This window comes from Puma concolor, chromosome D1 (assembly GCF_028749965.1).
Source record: "Puma concolor isolate L17-30 chromosome D1, mPumCon1.1.hap2, whole genome shotgun sequence".
Lineage (NCBI taxonomy): Eukaryota > Metazoa > Chordata > Mammalia > Carnivora > Felidae > Puma > Puma concolor.
The window spans coordinates 66,852,703-66,870,363 of record NC_141676.1 but is presented as its reverse complement, the minus strand read 5'-3'; the positions used below and the strand labels follow the sequence as shown (position 1 = coordinate 66,870,363).

At 40.7% G+C, this 17,661-nt stretch overlaps 1 protein-coding gene across 1 annotated transcript in view; it reads left to right on the top strand.

The window, feature by feature from the left end:
* Window positions 1-2,372: 2,372 nt before the first annotated feature.
* RAB30 (RAB30, member RAS oncogene family) overlaps window positions 2,373-17,661 on the top strand; it is an 83,720-nt gene continuing 68,431 nt past the window's right edge. Inside the window, exon 1 of the mRNA XM_086678444.1 lies at window positions 2,373-2,592. The gene's annotated coding sequence lies outside the window, so the exon portion shown is untranslated. The remainder of the gene's footprint in view (window positions 2,593-17,661) is intronic.

Below are 17,661 nucleotides of genomic sequence, written 5' to 3'. Positions count from 1 at the left end.
CAAATTATACACTATAGAAATCACTGCATCATATAGGTCTAGTTTCTCACATACAAGATTTGTAAGCAATCTGCCCCCTGCCCCTGCAAATTTGTCTTCCATAGTAACTCAGATTGAGGATGTTATTGCTTATATAAAGAAATATCTTCGGGGAGCCTGGGTGGCGCAGTCGGTTAAGCGTCCGACTTCAGCCAGGTCACGATCTCGCGGTCTGTGAGTTCGAGCCCCGCGTCAGGCTCTGGGCTGATGGCTCAGAGCCTGGAGCCTGTTTCCGATTCTGTGTCTCCCTCTCTCTCTGCCCCTCCCCCGTTCATGCTCTGTCTCTCTCTGTCCCAAAAATAAATAAACGTTGAAAAAAAAAAAACAAAAAAAACAAAAAAAAGAAATATCTTCTACAACGAACAAGATTCACTAAAGGTTTGTAAAATAAGACACACCAGTGAACCACCAACCCCTAAAAATAATTTAAGAGTTTGAAACTAAGCCTAAATGCAAACCTGTCCAATTTTCTCTGTTAAATGTAAAACACTTAAGGGCACCTGACTCAGTCGGTTAAGCGGCAGGGCTCTCTGCTGTCAGTGCTTTCGATCCTGTCTCCCATTCTCTCTGCCCCTCCCCTGCTCATATTCTCTCTCTCAAAAATAAGTAAACATTTAAAAAAAAAAGTGAAACACTTCTACAGTTATACTGAAGGTCAGAAAGAAATCAGCAAACATTTTGCTCCCTTTCCTATACTTACCATTACTTGCAAAGACAGTATTTCTGAACAGAAATATTTGTATGAGTCTTTCCCATTGTATTGTATGGATAAATGAAACCAACACATATTACTTTTGTTAAAAATGAAATAAAGCCTTTCATGTTGTGACTTGTTCTCAGAAACATGGCAGACCATTCTTCTATGTTTTTGAAGTTGTCAGCTGCATACATCTGAAAGACTGTTTCTACCATGTTTTTATCATTTCTAATCACTCTGCTTAGCCTTTCCTGATAGAATACATTCATCACCTGTAGTATTACTAACAGAGAGGTGAAATGCATACCCTTACTGACCCAAAGTAACAAGTTTTGTTTTCAGAATAATTGTGCAAAAGGGAGAAAAACAGCATAAAGTATTATTGCATTTTAACCCTTCAGACACCCTCAGGAGGAAAAGAAATTTTCCATCTTTCACAGTGTAGACAGACTCTGAAAAAGAACAAATACACAGCATTGTTTCAGTAACACAATTAGGAAAAAATACAGTTCATTTGAGATACTGAGCAAGATAACTTAAGACCAGTGACTTTCGTTTCATTTTTAAAAAATTAGTTCTTAAAGTAATAGTATATATGGAATACCAAAGGTGAAACACTAAATGTATTTTTAAAATAAGTTGATTAATGCTAATGAACACCCTGTCTTCTCAGTATTTTAGCATACACTCTAGTTTATTCAAGAACCCACGTTACTCCGAAACCGATAGCCAGCCGTCAATGGGCCTGTCATCAAAAATATCCTGGGCATTTTAAACCGGGTGTTACTCCTTTAGACCTCTCTTAGTCTTTTCTTAATTGCGGCGCCAAAGCAACGTCCCTTTCCAGCTTTGGCTACTAGAGCCAACATCGATTTTTCGACATCGATTTCTTTGGACCCTTCTGCAAATCATTCCTTTATGAAAAAGCAAAGAGGGTCCGAAACTTTGCGGAGGGTTAAGAAGGTTGGAGTATCAATGACAAAAAGATAAAAATAAAATTGGGAGAAATAACCCAACTCCGTGGGTAGAAGCGGGCTCCTCCGAAGTGAAACGGGTAACCGTCCGGCGTCCCCGCAGCCCAACAAAGACACTAACCGCTCCGAGTGTCCTGTTAGCGGGCCGAAATGATGCTCTGAGCTCAGAAGTAAACCCACTCCCTCAATCTCTTAATAAGAAAAAGGAGCAAGAGGTGTAGGGGGCCTATATACAACCCGCTGGACCGTAAGGCCGAGGCCCAGTCGGCCTCTTGATTCTGCCTCCAGCCGGACCCGCCCTACAATCTGTCCCCAGATGCCGCCTCCACCCCAGGTCCCCAGGTTCGGGCCTTAGGCTCTCCAACCGGTTTATCCTCCACCTCACCGTCCCCACTGCACCACCACTCGGCTCGCAAGCTCCCTAAAACCTCAGCCGGGATCCGCAGAATCGTCCCAGCACTCCTAACATGGCGGCCGAGTCCCCTTCGCTCCTTTCGCCCACTCCGGGCACGTCCGACCTTGGCGCATTTTGGGCATTGTAGTTCCCGCGATAGCCTCGGTGTCCTGCCAGGCCTTTAGAAGACTACGACTCCCAGAATGCACCGCTCCTGAGCATGGCTATTGGGGCCTTTTGGACAGAGGGATGATGTCATTGCAAAAACCCCACTGCATTCATTGTGCTACGGTCTATCCACCCCCCTGCTGCTGCTGGGCTTGCGATTGCCGCTTGCTCCAGCTGAGCTAAGAGTAGCAGCAGCACCAGGGCAGGGACTCACTCCAGCCCTTGGACTTAGGACATCGCAACACGTTCCCTTGCCTGCGTGACTCATTCTCACATCATTTTTGTTTATGCCTGGGGTGGGGAGAAATATCCCAAACCAGGTGAGTTGAAGTGATTTATTCAAATGGTTCTACCAAGTTATTCCTCCCGCTTAATTCTCAAGGCTTTCTTTTGGGAAGATGGGGGCGGGAGGGCTGGAGAGGTGCTCGCAAGTGCTGCTAAGCGAAAAGCTCTGCAATTTGGGTCACTGCAAAGAACAACTCTAGCAACCTTCCCCCGCCGGAGGACCGATTCCTGCCAATTCCCTAGTCGCAACTCCCCTCAACCTTTTTGAGGGTGGAAGAGGGGGCTGGGCTGGGGAGGATGTTGGGAAGTGCTCTTGGAAAATCAGAAGAAGGCAGAGGTGGCGGACTGCAGTCCTGTCACAGACGGCCCCGAGTGCTGAGGTTTTGAGTGGGAAGGGGTGATGCGTGGGGAGAAATGGAGACAGTGATTTACTGTGGTTGCACTACTTTAGAACATTTCTATGTCGCTCGAGCAAGCACACACTATTTTTAAGATGAGCGTGCTTCTCCTGAGTAGGTTAAGTTTTGTGGGGCTCTATTTTATGTGTGTGTGCCTATGTCGTTTGTCTCGCCTTTTCTGATGATTTGAGGTGACAGTGTCCTTTAATGGTGCACTCCCTGCCAGTCAGAAACATTTCACGTGTCTAAGGAAGCTTCTCTTAGGCTGCTGGAAGCAGCATTTTTGTTAAGTGTTTTTCTTCTCCCTACTGCAGGATTGTTTGGAAGTGGAGCCGACAGATTTGTGCTCGTGTGAGTGTTTTAAATTATGTTGCAGTAGGCTCCTTGCCACTGACAATGGTACCATAATGAGCTGCCTTTTCGTGTGGCACAGTCACCAGTCACAACTAATGGTTTGGAGAAGGGATCATTAGGGAAACCCTGGTTCATTTTAACGCATTGGGGAAAGGGAAAGTTAGAAGCACTGCTAACCTTCATTTACCATTACTGAAAGGTACTCACAAGATACCTTCTGAAAGGAAGAGCGATCCTGGCTAGGGAAACTCAGGAGCATAGTAGTGTTTTTTTTGTTTTTTGGATTTTGTTTTTAAGCCAACTGATGCACTTAATAGGACAGTAAGCATTCTGGCTTGTATGATTTTGGCTTTTTTCTTGTAAGAGTTATTAGGATGATTAGTGCAATAAATGTTACTTGGAGATACACAGCTGGCTGACTCCAGAACAGATGGGGCCAGTCTTAGCTGAGAGATCTACAACCTTGGAAATGAATGGACTTGGGGTCAACCACACCCCCTCCTGGAATGTCAAAAGAAGGAGAAATGCCAGAGCATTTTATGCTTACTCCAAACTGCCAAACCTTTTTTTAGCCAGGTCAGGCGTTGTGAAAGTCATTACTGGTTGTCTTCTGCTGCTGAACAAATTTTGTTCATTTTTGATTCAGACCTTAGGTCTCCAAAGTTGCAGCTGGGTGATGCTTCGTTAAATGCTGCTTGTTACTGAATGCAAAGGACAGTCTATTATATGGGCTTTGTAGTAGAGTGATTTATTGGGATGCAATTAGCAGCTTTGGGATTTGGGAAAAGACTGCTTGGCTTTGCCTCTCTCTACGTTTCTCTGGTGCTTACTGTGTATTCTCCTGGCCAGCCTACCCTTTTCGCCTGTAACTTCCTTGCCCCACCCCTCTATGTCTCTTGAAGTTCTTTCAGTTTCTTTCCCTGTTTCTCCATTTACAATTCCCATTTTTCCTCTCCATGTCAAAATTTTCCTCTTATTACCAATATATCATGTCTAAGCCTTTTTCCAATCTCTGAATACCCTCCTCACCCCTTCTTTACCTCACTCAGAAACTCAATGGTGGATGTAGACTTGGTGAGTATTTATTCCACAGAGTCCTCTTGGGCTTTTCTCTTTCTTTCAGTGGGTGCCAAGCAAGATGAGCAGCAATGAGCCTGACCTTGTGGCCTTTGTGGCTTCTGTGACAGACATAATTTGGCCTCAGCAGCTTGTGGACAGTGCATGTTGCCACTGAGCGCATGTCACTGTTCTTTCCCTTGGCACTTGTATTAAGAACTGCCAGTGTGTTAGCAAGGTTTTTAAATGCTTTACCTGAGGGGCACCTGGCTGGCTCAGTCGGAAGAGCAAGAGACTCTTTACCTTGGGGTCATGGTTTGAGCCCCACATTGAGTGTAGAGATTACTTAAATAAATAAAAACTTAAAAAAATTGCTTTACATGAAATGTTCTCTTAATTCCCAAGGATAAGAAGACTTCAAATGGCTTCTGCGTCATTTAATACTTTTTTTTTTTTTTTTTTCTGATTCCTGCTCCAGTGAGTGGTGGGAAGGCCATCTTCTCTGTTGACCGCTGAGGAGCAATCCAAGTGGCCAAACTGCCCTTTTTTTTTTTTTTTTTAAAGACAATTGGAGTGGCAACAGTGTTCCCTCCTGTGGTGTCTTCTTTTGGATGAAAACATTTGTTATTTTATATCGCCCCTTAAGGAGAAGGGAGTGGTGGTGGTTATGTGTGTTTGTTTAACATTAGTGCTTTTCTAGGCATTGAGTCTGACTGTTGGTAGTATGGAGGCAACCAGTGTGACAGGCAGATTCAGAAGGTCTTCTAGACATGTCTCTCACCACCTTCTCATTACTCATTTTCTTTTTTTAAATTTTTTTTTTTCAACGTTTATTTATTTTTGGGACAGAGAGAGACAGAGCATGAATGGGGGAGGGGTAGAGAGAGAGGGAGACATAGAATCGGAAACAGGCTCCAGGCTCTGAGCCATCAGCCCAGAGCCTGACGCGGGGCTCGAACTCACGGACCGCAAGATCGTGACCTGGCTGAAGCCGGACGCTTAACCGACTGCGCCACCCAGGCGCCCCTCATTACTCATTTTCTTAAAAAAAATTTTTTTTTAATGTTTATTCTTTGAAAGAGAGAGAACATGAGCAGGAGAGGGACAGAGAGAGGGAATCACAGAATCTGAAGCAGCTTCCAGGCTCTGAGCTGTTGGCACAGAGCCTGACTTGGGGCTTGAACTCACAAACCACGAGATCACCTGAGCCAAAGTCAGACGCTCAACCAACTGAGCTTCCTAGGCTCCCCTCATTACTAATTTTCTTATTTTAAGATCCTCCCCCTCCTACTGATGCTTTGTAATGTTTTAAAGGGACAAATGAGCTGACTGGTGGGTTAGATTTAGCGCCATCACTGTCTCTGTGACCTTGAATAACTATGCATTTCTTTCTGCCTCTGTTTGCATATTTGCAAATAGATAACGATCCTTGCCCCTTGGCTTACTTAGCCTCATATCATCATAGCCTGCTACCATTTGGTCCCAGTTCATCATTCTGACAGCAAATATTAATTGAGCAACTACTGTGTTTTCAGGACTGAGGATATATCAGTGGGAAGAGAGGTTTCCCCTGCCCTCATGGCGTTTCTATTCTACCAGGGAGATAATCATTGGACAAGTAATCACAGTGTGATGAAGTTACTGACAAAAAGGAGATGTGCTATAAGGTCGAATAGGAGTGCCTCACTGGTGCTTTCACCCTGTCTAGGGGAATCAGAGAAGGATTCCTATAGGAGACAACACTTCAGGAAACTTGAAGAGTGAGTGAAAGTAACTTAGGTTGTCAATGAGAGGTGCTTACAGGGACACAAAGAAGGCTTCTGACAAGGGAAACTGCATGTTCAAAGTACAAAAGACAGAGGAGTGAATATGAGGGTTTGAAAGGACGTCAGTCAGTATATGGAAGCAGAGCAAAGGGGAGCGAGACCAGAGCAGGCTGGAGAGGTGGGCAGAGTGTAGAGTTTTCTGACCCTTATGTGAATTTTGGTCTTTATTCTAAAAGTAATAGGAACCTAATAAAGGGCTTTAGTTAGCCAAATGAATTATATATGTAGAATGATATGGAAAACATCACCTTAGCTGTTATGTGAAGAAGAGATTAGAGGAAAGGACTGGCCAAAGTGAATGTGTGGATGACAAGTAGCAAGTCATTCTTGTAGTCTGCATGAGGGATGATGGTGGCTTGGGTCTAGGGTGGTGGCAGATAGCTTGGAGAGAAGGAAAGAGATTGGAGAGATGCTCAACTTGAAGATGATAACTGATAAGATTGTTGATTGAGTAGATGTGAGAATAGAGAGGAGTCAAGAGAGTTTTTCCTTGAGCAACTGGGAATGCCATTTTTAGAAAAAAAGAACACTCGACAGGGTCCAGATTTTTGTCTGTTTGTTCAAGGAGGGACTTTTGGGCAGGTTGACTCTGAAGCTCCAGACAGACATCAAGATCTTTCTCTCCTTCAGCCTGTCCAACTGTAGAATGTGGCATAGTGGACTTGAAGACAGCTCTGTGAAGCTTTCTAAGATCAGGTGCTGCTTATTTATTAGCTGTATGATATTGGACATGTTATATTCTATTTCTGAACTTTAGTTTCCGCATCTGTAAAATATATTTATTCTATTAATTTATGCTGATTCCCCCTAGCTGTATATGCACCATGCTAAGAATACAGTATTGAATGAGATAGTGTTTGCTTTGGCAGAATTCATTTGGTGAGAGAGACAAACATAGTCACATAAAGAGAGTGATGTAGGGCACCGTAGGAGAGCACAGCCCCAAGGAAGGCTTTCATTCTTTCTTATTGGTGAGAGGGGCAGGAGACCTTTGACCTGAGACATGAAGCAAGAAAGGGCTCCAAATAGAGTATCTTGCACAGATTAGGGACTCTGAAAGTTTGTTGACTGAGTAAATTAACTTAAGTCACTGAGGGTCCATTCAAAAGCAGGAAGTATCAATGCATTGGAAGAGGACATTTAGTAATGCCAAGTGGCAAATGTGAAATGCTTTTAACAAATCCTTTAAAATGTGTTCCTGAGACCTGCAGCCTTTGAGATATTTTGTAGATGACTTTTAGGGAAATTCAGAAATATTTCAGATCTGGTTTCTTTTTGGGCTGAACTTCCTTTATTCAAGTTAGTTTCTCAAAAATAATTTTAAAATTGTATAGTGTTCCCTAAATTAGTGGGTCTCAAAGTATTGAATTTTATAAGAAGCAGAATTACAAAAAATAAGATAAAATTGGCTGTGCTATTGACAATGGTTATTTTTCTATAGTAAAGATATATTTTTTCAAAAATGACCTCTTCACTTTTATCTCATAAAATAAAGGACATTTAATACCAAAAGTTGAGGGAGACCATACTTTTAAAATTAAAAATATATTGAGCTTTATGAAAAATTCTCTACATTGTCTTTATTTTTTCTCACTTTGTTGCAGAAGAGTAAAAAAAAAAAAAAGATGAACAAAACACCAGAATGTTATAATAGTTTATGGAACCATTGCCTTATTTTCTTGGCTATGATGGAAATGTGGCTCATCTCCAAATAAGAACACTTCCAAGTATGGAAGAATTTTATATAGACCATAGATAATTTGTTTTCAGTTCCTTCTCCATAGGAATCCAACCATTGAAAACTAGATAGGTCTCCGCAAGATGTGTCTAAGGTAGTGGTCTTTAGTCGTCTCTAGAGGGTCCTTGCAGAGACCATGATGCCAGGATCATATGTTAAAGTGTGTGTGTGTGTGAGTGAGAGAGAGAGAGAGTTCATGTGTGCATGCACATATTTTTCTGTCACTATATGTGTGTCTTTAGGCAAGTTATTTAATGTCTCTGGAACTCAGGTTTTTTGCAAGATTGTTGTGAGGTTTAAATGAGATAATATATTTTTTTAAATGTCTGGCACTATGCCTTGTATACCTGGTGGTCATAGTAACTGTTTTTAACGTTATATTTATTTCTTGGTTTAAATATTTTATTTATTGGCTGATACTCGCTTAATAACCACAATGATAACACAAAGAAAAAAGATAACAGTAAAACTGGACAACCTGATGCAGTGAGAAGTACACAATATCACTGATGCAGAATTCTTGCCAAAAATGTTTAACCTAAATCTAATCATGAGGAAATAATCAGGCACATCCAGATTGTGGGACATACTGCAAAACAGCTGGCCTGCAATCTTTGAAAATGTCAATGTCGTGAAAGAGAAACAAAACAAAATAAAACAAAATACATAGGGGACTGACCTAGATTAAAGGAGACTGAAGAGCTATGACAACCAAATGCAACATGTAACTCTTGATTGGATCTTGGACTTTAAAAAAAAAAAAAAAAGCTATAAAGGACATTTTGGGGGCAATTGAGGAAATTTGAATGGGAGATGCATATTAGATAATCAGTAACAATGTTAGTTTTCTTGGATGCAATAATTCTTCCATCTGCTTAGCCTGACATATTGTGGATATTGGTGTCTAGATCAGTTGCTGTTCCTGAATGTCATCATTAGGAATGTCACACCAAAGCTAGAAGACATCAAGGGTTGCTTCAGAAGACAGTGATTTTCTTGGTTACTGCAAGTATTTAATCACCCTATGTATGGGCTGTGATACCAATTATTGGGGATATTGTAAGGGATTTTTAACTGTCCTTTCTAAACACAATCCTGTCATTCTGTAAGAATGCAAACTTCTAGGGGTGCCTGGGTGACTCCATCAGTTGAGTATCTGACTTCAGCTCAGGTCATGATCTCGCAGTTCGTGGGTTTGAGCCCCACACTGGGCTCATGCTGTCAGCACAGAGCCCACTGTGGATCCTCTGTCCCCTTTCTGTTACCCCTCCCCCACTTGCACCCGTTCTTTCTCTCTCTCTCTCTCTCTCAAAAATAAATAAAACATAAAAAAAAATGCAAACTTCTGGAGCTGGCACGCTATCTTTGATATTACTAGAGGTAGTGAGGTAGCTGGAGCACTAGCTGCTCCCAACGAAGAGGATGGCAAGTGGCACGTTAAATATCCTACATTTTTTTTTTGAGTCTAGACATAAGATTAATCAAAATTCATTACAGAAATAGATAATGAACTGGATACAGGAGATTCCCCTTAATTACACCTCACATAGATTTGATTCCACCTCACTTTGAGATTTTGATGTATCCCTCTGTCATTTCCCCCCACACACACATATACTAATGATACTATTATAATATATATAATTCTATTTGCTGCCTCTTAATATATTTTGAGTATTTGTCCCACACATTTGCACGTTGTTCTAACTTACCTGTCTTAAAGGCTGTGGGATACCACTGCAGTGTGCATTTGAGTATGCATCCTTTTGTGATCAACTTGTGGGATTATTTCTGTCGCATACACTTCTGGGGGTGGACATGCTTGGTCAGAGGGCATAAACAGTTCCCCGTTAATTGCTCCCCGGTTTAAATTTTTACCAACAGTCTGTGACAGTGCCATTTCTACTTACCTTTGCCAAGTCCAATAGCCACTTGGGGTAAACTCTTATTAAAGGGAAGGAAGTTGTGATGGGTGGACAGAAAGTGGGCAAAAATGGAATCACGGAGCTCCTGCTGCTTTTGTAATGGCTGTGATAATACAGGTGAGTATGTAAATAATGTGAAAATCTCTGGAAGAAAGAAATAAAATACATTATCTCTGCCTACAACACAGTGTGATGTTTAAAAAGTGAACTGAAACAATAAAACAGCCAAGAGTTTTCCCCAGAAAATTTTTCAGAAAATTTTTGAGTTATGGTTAATTTCACTAAAATGTAGACAGCATCACCTTGAGATGAAAATAACCTCTACTGCTCACTTCCTCTCTATTGCAGTCACACAACCACACTAGAAAGGGGAATTTAAGCTCCACTTTTAAAACAGCTGAATCAGGTAGTTGAAAGGCCCCACCGTTCATCTTTCTGAAGATCAATAGAAGCAATCCCAGGGCAGATTTTTGGCATTTTTTTTTTTGGAGAAAAGGTATGAATTTAGGAGTGGCCATCAGTGAGTGACTCACTCTGTTCCAGCAGAGACCCTGGGGAAAAGATTGCAAGGTTCACAAGCTATGAATTATTTCCATTCTTATGTGGCTGGGTGGAGCACACAAATTTGAGCTCTGTGCTATGTGGAAATTTATCTCTTCAAGTCTCAGTTTCTTCTTCTATTAATTGGGGGTTATTTTGAGGTCAAAATGAGATAATGTGTCTAAAAAGACTTTGGCAAATTTATATGTACATAAATATGTGCTGTTGTTAAGGGGCTGCTGTCTCTCACTGGGGCAGCTCATATTATTCTTTCATTTAATTCCAATGCCATTTGTATTCCAAAGGACTTTTTTAAGGCATTCTGTCCTGTAATGTCTTATTGTTACTTCTTTGGCCAATATTTGTGAGCATAAGCTAAATGGGAGATTCTGTGCTGGGTTTTCTGAGAAGGAAACAAAGGTGGAAACATCAGGAGCCTTCCATATATATATATATATATATATATATATATATATATATATATATATATGTATATATATATACATATATATATGTATGTATGTATATATGTGTGTGTGTGTGTATAAAGTTTATTTATTTTGAGAGTTTGTTTGTTTATTTATTTATTTATTTATTTATTTATTTATTTATTTATTTATTTTGAGAAGAGGGCATGAGCAAGGGAAGGGCAGAGAGAGAGGGAGGGAGAGAATCCCAAGCAGGGTCCACATGGTCAGTGCAGAGCCAGATGCAGGGCTCAATCTCACAAACAGTGAGATCATGACCTGAGCTGTGATCAAGAGTTGGACGCTTAACTAACTGAGCCACCCAGATGCCCCGAGACTAATATCTTTTAATGAGAGTGTTCAATGAAAGGTGCTTTACAAAGGTGTATTTTGTATGCTGTTTTATAATCTCAAACTTAGGGGTTGCCTGGGTGGCTCAGTTGGTTAAGTGTCTGACTTCAGCTCAGGTTATGATCTCACGATCTGTGGGTTTGAGCCCTGCATCGGGCTCTGTGCTGACAGCTCAGAGCCTGGAGCCTGCTTCGGATTCTGTGTCTCCTTCTCTCTTTGACCCTCCCCTGGTCATGCACTGTCTCTCAAAAATGAATCAACATTAAAAAATAAAAATAAAAAAATATATAATCTCAAAGTTAGGTGGTAGATTTTACTTCCATTTTTTCCCATATAAATGAGGAAACAATTCTTACTGAGGTTAAGTAACTTGTTTTGTTTTGTTTTAAAAGTTACCTAGCTTAAAAATAATTTGCAGATGTAGGCCCTAGGTAGATTTTCTGGAACCAAAACCAAAAGCATCTCCAGCTGCTTCCTGTTTTTGCCTTGCCTTCTGATCAAAAGTATAAGCTTCATGAAGGTAGGACTGGCTGGTGGCATTTACTTTGATATGGTTCCTTTTACCTTCAGGCACATGGGGAGGAGGTTTCCTTAGATCTTCGGAGTTAGTTGAAATGTGTGCGCATGTACACTTCTTTTCCCAAAAAACTCATTTAAGAGTGAGTTGCAAAAAGGCAACCAACGGAATGGGAGAAGATATTTGCAAATGACATATCGGACAAAGGGCTAGTATCCAAAATCTATAAAGAGCTCACCAAACTCCACACCCGAAAAGCAAATAACCCAGTGAAGAAATGGGCAGAAAACATGAATAGACACTTCTCTAAAGAAGACATCCGGATGGCCAACAGGCACATGAAAAGATGTTCAGCGTCGCTCCTCATCAGGGAAATACAAATCAAAACCACACTCAGGTATCACCTCACGCCAGTCAGAGTGGCCAAAATGAACAAATCAGGAGACTATAGATGCTGGAGAGGATGTGGAGAAACGGGAACCCTCTTGCACTGTTGGTGGGAATGCAAATTGGTGCAGCCGCTCTGGAAAGCAGTGTGGAGGTTCCTCAGAAAATTAAAAATAGACCTACCCTATGACCCAGCAATAGCACTGCTAGGAATTTATCCAAGGGACACAGGAGTACTGATGCATAGGGGCACTTGTACCCCAATGTTCATAGCAGCACTCTCAACAATAGCCAAATTATGGAAAGAGCCTAAATGTCCATCAACTGATGAATGGATAAAGAAATTGTGGTTTATATACACAATGGAGTACTACGTGGCAATGAGAAAAAATGAAATATGGCCTTTTGTAGCAACGTGGATGGAACTGGAGAGTGTGATGCTAAGTGAAATAAGCCATACAGAGAAAGACAGATACCATATGGTTTCACTCTTATGTGGATCCTGAGAAACTTAAGAGAAACCCATGGGGGAGGGGAACAAAAAAAAAAAAAAGAGGTTAGAGTGGGAGAGAGCCAAAGCATAAGAGACTGTTGAGAACTGAGAACAAACTAAGGGTTGATGGGGGGTGGGAGGGAGGAGAGGGTGGGTGATGGGTACTGAGGAGGGCACGTTTTGGGATGAGCACTGGGTGTTGTATGGAAACCAATTTGACAATAAATTTCATATATAAATAAAAAAAAAATTAGAATATAAAAAAAAAAAAAAGAGTGAGTTGCAGACGTTACAACACTTTATCTCTAAGCTCTGGAGCATGTATCTCTTAAGACACAGGGAATTCTCCCATTTACCACAATATCATTACATTGAAACAATATTTTTCAGATTTCCACAGTTCTAATGTTTCTATAATCAGTCTCTGTTCCTTTCTCCCTCTCTCTCTGTCTCTGTCTCTCTCTCTCCTCTCTCTCGCCCCCTCTGCCCTTTAACACAAAGTAATTCTGTTTAGTTTCCTTTAATGTAGTGTAGTATCTCGGCCTTTTTTGTCTTTTATGACATTGAAATTTTGAAGATTTCAGGTCTATTGCCTGGTAGACCATAAATTGGATTAGTCTGATTGTTTTTTCTGTAACAAACTCCAGTTAAATGCTTGTAGTAGGAATTCCACATAGACAATGTTGCATCCTTTTCTTTGCATCACATTAGGTGACACATAGTATCAGTTTGTAACATCACTGGTGATGTGAGATTTGATCATGTGAATGAAGTGATATTGCCTTGATCTCTTCATTGTAAAGGTACCTGTTTCTCTTTGTAATAAGCAAAATTGTGCGGTGATACTTTGAGATTGTTTGAATATCCTGTTCCTCAACAATTTCTATCCAATGATTTTAATATCTACTGATAATCATGGCCTAAGTCAAACGGTGTCTATTAAAGGATGATTTACTTCTATATTTATGAACCATGTGTTTTTTTTGATAGATCAGCTTTCAATTCTTCCTCTTCCTCTTCCTCCTCCTCCTCCTTTTTTTTTTTTTTTTTTTTTTTTACCTGGACTCCTCAATTCTTTTTTTCTCCCATTGTGTTGTAATCCATTACCAACCTTCTGCCCATTTACAAGTGAGGAAATTAAGAGTCAGAAAATACAAGTAACTTTCTGAGAGTCACAGCCAGTTAGCAGAAGAGGCCAGACGCACACCCAGTTTTGACAACTCTGTTGCCTCACTGGCAGTCCAGGAACAGAACATCACCTGATGAAATCAAGTTAAAAAGAATGAACAAGGAGGGGCGCCTGGGTGGCTCAGTCAGTTGGGCATCTGACTTTGGCTCAGGTCATGATCTCACAGCTCGTGAGTTCAAGCCTCGCATCAGGCTCTGTGCTGACAGCTTGGAGCTTGGAGCCTGCTTTGGATTCTGTGTTTCCCTCTCACTCTATACCTCGCCCACTCATACTCTCTCTCTCTCTCTCAAAAATAAATAAACATTAAAAAAATTAAAAAAAAAAAAAAGAATGAACAAACATTGCATCATTGTTGCTTATAGCAAATGATTGGAAACAACCCTAAGTGTGGGTCAGTAGGAAACAGGTTAAATAAATGAGTATGTTCACACAAGGGAAACTGTTAAACCACAAACAAGAATTAGGGTATTCTGTAAGTACTAATATAGAAAAATCTCAAAGGATATATTATATGAAAGAAGGAATGTGCAGAAGAGTGCATATTTTGTGAAAGAAGCAGGGATAAGAAAATACATTTAAACTTGCACAAAGAAACCCTGGAAGGATCTTAAATAACGAAGTAGTTACTGGTACAGGGCTGTAAAAATGAGTGGAATGTGTATGTGCATGCATGTGTGCGTTGTGAGATTTCTTAACATTTACTATTTTATTATAAAGTTGACTTTTAAAATACCTTTATTTGGGGGGCACCTGGCTGGCTCAGTCGGTTAAGCACCCAACTCTTGATTTCAGATCAGGTCATGATGTCACGGTTTGTGAGTTTGAGTCCTGCATTGGGTTCTGTATCCATAGCATGGAGCCTGCTTGGGATTCCGTCTTCCTCTCTCTCTGCCCCTCTCCCACTTGTTCCCTCCCCCCCCCACTAAAAAAAATAAATAAAAGTAAACTTAAAAAAAACAAAATTGGGGAGACAAAATCATATTTAGTTATCCATTTAATAAATTATCTCAGTATAGTGTTAAATTTACAAGGAACCATGATTATCTTAAGAAGGTTAGGGGTTATGATCACTTGGGGCCATTTTGGGGCCAGTATTAGCATTTGGGCAACTTCCCCTTACCTTCTCTTTTTTTTTTCTCTTCCCTCTTCCCCCAACTACATGGTCAAGTTTCTGATTTTGTCTGGGAGAGCCATTTGAATTAGCCATGGCAAATGTTAATTGTTTTGGCAGACAAAAAGAAGCTTGAATAAGCTTTTCCTTCTAAGACTCAAAAACTTGCCTTTCTAAGAGCTAACGTTGGAAGGAATGTTTCTGGTCTGGAAAATTCGGATAGCAACCTCAAAAGGAATTCATGTCCTAGAGGAACCGGGAGTGGGGTGGGGAGCTCAATTTCCTTTGAGACAGATTGAAATAAATACTTCTGTCTGAAACAGTACTAAAGATCAAGATCTATTTATTTCTTTCATCTTTTACTAAAAGCTTCAAAACCTGAATTATGATTAAATTCAAAATAGATTTAGCCCAAGCACCCAAAAAACCTCAAGTAATCCTGATTTTAAAACATTCATGAGATTGGGGCACCTGGGTGGCTCAGTCGGTTAAGCGGCGGACTTCAGCTCAGGTCATGATCTCACGGTCCGTGAGTTCGAGCCCCGCGTCGGGCTCTGTGCTGACAGCTCAGAGCCTGGAGCCTGTTTCAGATTCTGTGTCTCCCTCTCTCTCTGCCCCTCACCTGCTCATGCTCTGTCTCTCTCTGTCTCAAAAATAAATAAATGTTTAAAAAAAAACATTCATGAGAACTTGGACAGGCTGCTTTTCTAAATGAGATAATCTTTAGTATAAGATGTAAGTCTGTCCCTTTGAAGTGACAAAATTTCCAGCTCATGTGCTGCAACTGTATAGCTCAAGATTCCACATTCAGTGATATCAGTCCAGAATCATTGTTGCTGCTGTGGTAGTGTCTTTCTGTTTTGACTATTACCTGCTATAAATGGTTTGGTCTGAGAATTTTTTTATGTTCTTTGCCTTTAAGGTTACCATGGCTAGGAAGCTAAATGGCATGTTTGTATGTGCAATAAGAAGATTGTTTTTGTTTTTTTTGTTGTTGTTGTTGTTGTTTTGAGTAATCTCAGTGGGGGCTTGAATGCATGACCCCGAATCAGGAGTCGCATGCTCTATTGATTGAGCCAGCCAGGCTCGAGCCTCCCCAAGTTACTTTTATTATAGGACTTTATAATAATATTGCTAAACATTTTTTGAGTTTATGATGTGTCAAGTGCTATGTTAACTGCTTTACATAAGTTATAGCTTTTAGTTGTGGCAAAAACCACATGAGGAACTGCAGCTCTGAGAGCTTAAGTAACATGCCTAAGATTATAAGACTAATAAAATCAGATCCAGGACCAGAAATCAGGACTGTCTTACTGCAAAGCCCGTGCTTTTCTGCTGTGTGATACTACCATTTTGCAGATTTGTGGGGAAGATGATTACTTTTTCACTTCATTTTTGGAGCAGATTCCTGTCTTATTTACTTAATGGATATTTACTGAGTGCCTATCACATGTTAGGCACCTAGAGAAGATTGAGACCCAGGCTTTGTCATTAAGAAGCTCACACTCAAGTAGAGGAGATCAAACAGATATATCCCTATATGTCCATGTTCATAACAGCATTATTCACCATAGCCAAAGGGTAGAAGCAACCCAAGTGTCCATCAACAGATGCATGGATAAGCCGAATGTAGATGTACATATAGTAGAATATTATTCAGCCTTAAAAAGGAAGGAAATTCTAACACATGCTACAACATGGCTGAATCTTAAGGACATTATGCTAAGAGAAATAAACCGAATACAAGTGGATGAATATCATACAATCACACTTATATGAGGTACCTAGAATAGTAACACTTATAGAAACAGAAAGTAGAATAGTGGTTGCCAGGGGCTAGAGGGAGGGAAAAATTGGGGAGTTGTTGTTTAATGTGTATAGAGTTTCAGTTTTGAAAAATGAAAAACTTCTGGATATTGGTTTTACAACACTGTGAATATACCTAACACCACTGAACTGTACACTTACAAATGGTTAAGATTATACATTTTATGTGATGTATATTTTATCACAATTTAAAAAACCCAAACAGATATACTCTCCCCTACTATGTGGTAGAAAGTAATTAGTGAGACAAGAAAGACAGATGCAGTCATAGGAATTAGAGAGGCTTTCTAGACAGGGCAGCTCTGACTAGGCAATGGAAGATGGGTCAGATTTATGTGGCAATGAGGAAGGTGGGAAGGGCAGCCCGGGTAAAGGGAATAGTGAGCAATGTTATAGAGGCTTGAGGCTGCTTAAAGATCCAGTTTTAGCAAGGAACAAATCTTGAAGTGAGTCTATAATTATGGGTGTCCCAACCACCTTCCATGTGGGCAGAGACTTAAATGCAAAGTCTAAACCAGGTTCATGAAGTTGTGGTATGCCGGACAGGGACTCATTCATGATTCATTCAGTAAACATATATTTAGCACATAGTGCCCGTGCTATGCTAGGCACTTTATGTATGTTGGCAGATGCAACACCCCCAACAACTCTGAAGTTATTAATATCCCTAATTAACAAAGGCCGGGATTGTGACTCAGAGAGATGAAGTAACTTGCCCAAAGTCACATGACCAATAGGTAGCCGAAGCAAGACTTTGCCTGGGGAGCCCATGCTCTCTGTATCCACAAAGCTACGCTATCTTCTCTTGGATATGAGTGTGAAGTGATGTCTGCCTTTGAACTCACGGTAAAAATGGCATGTGACCTCCACCACTTGTCATCTTCTTGCTGCTTTGAGACTACCTTGGTGGAGTTACCTGACAGCT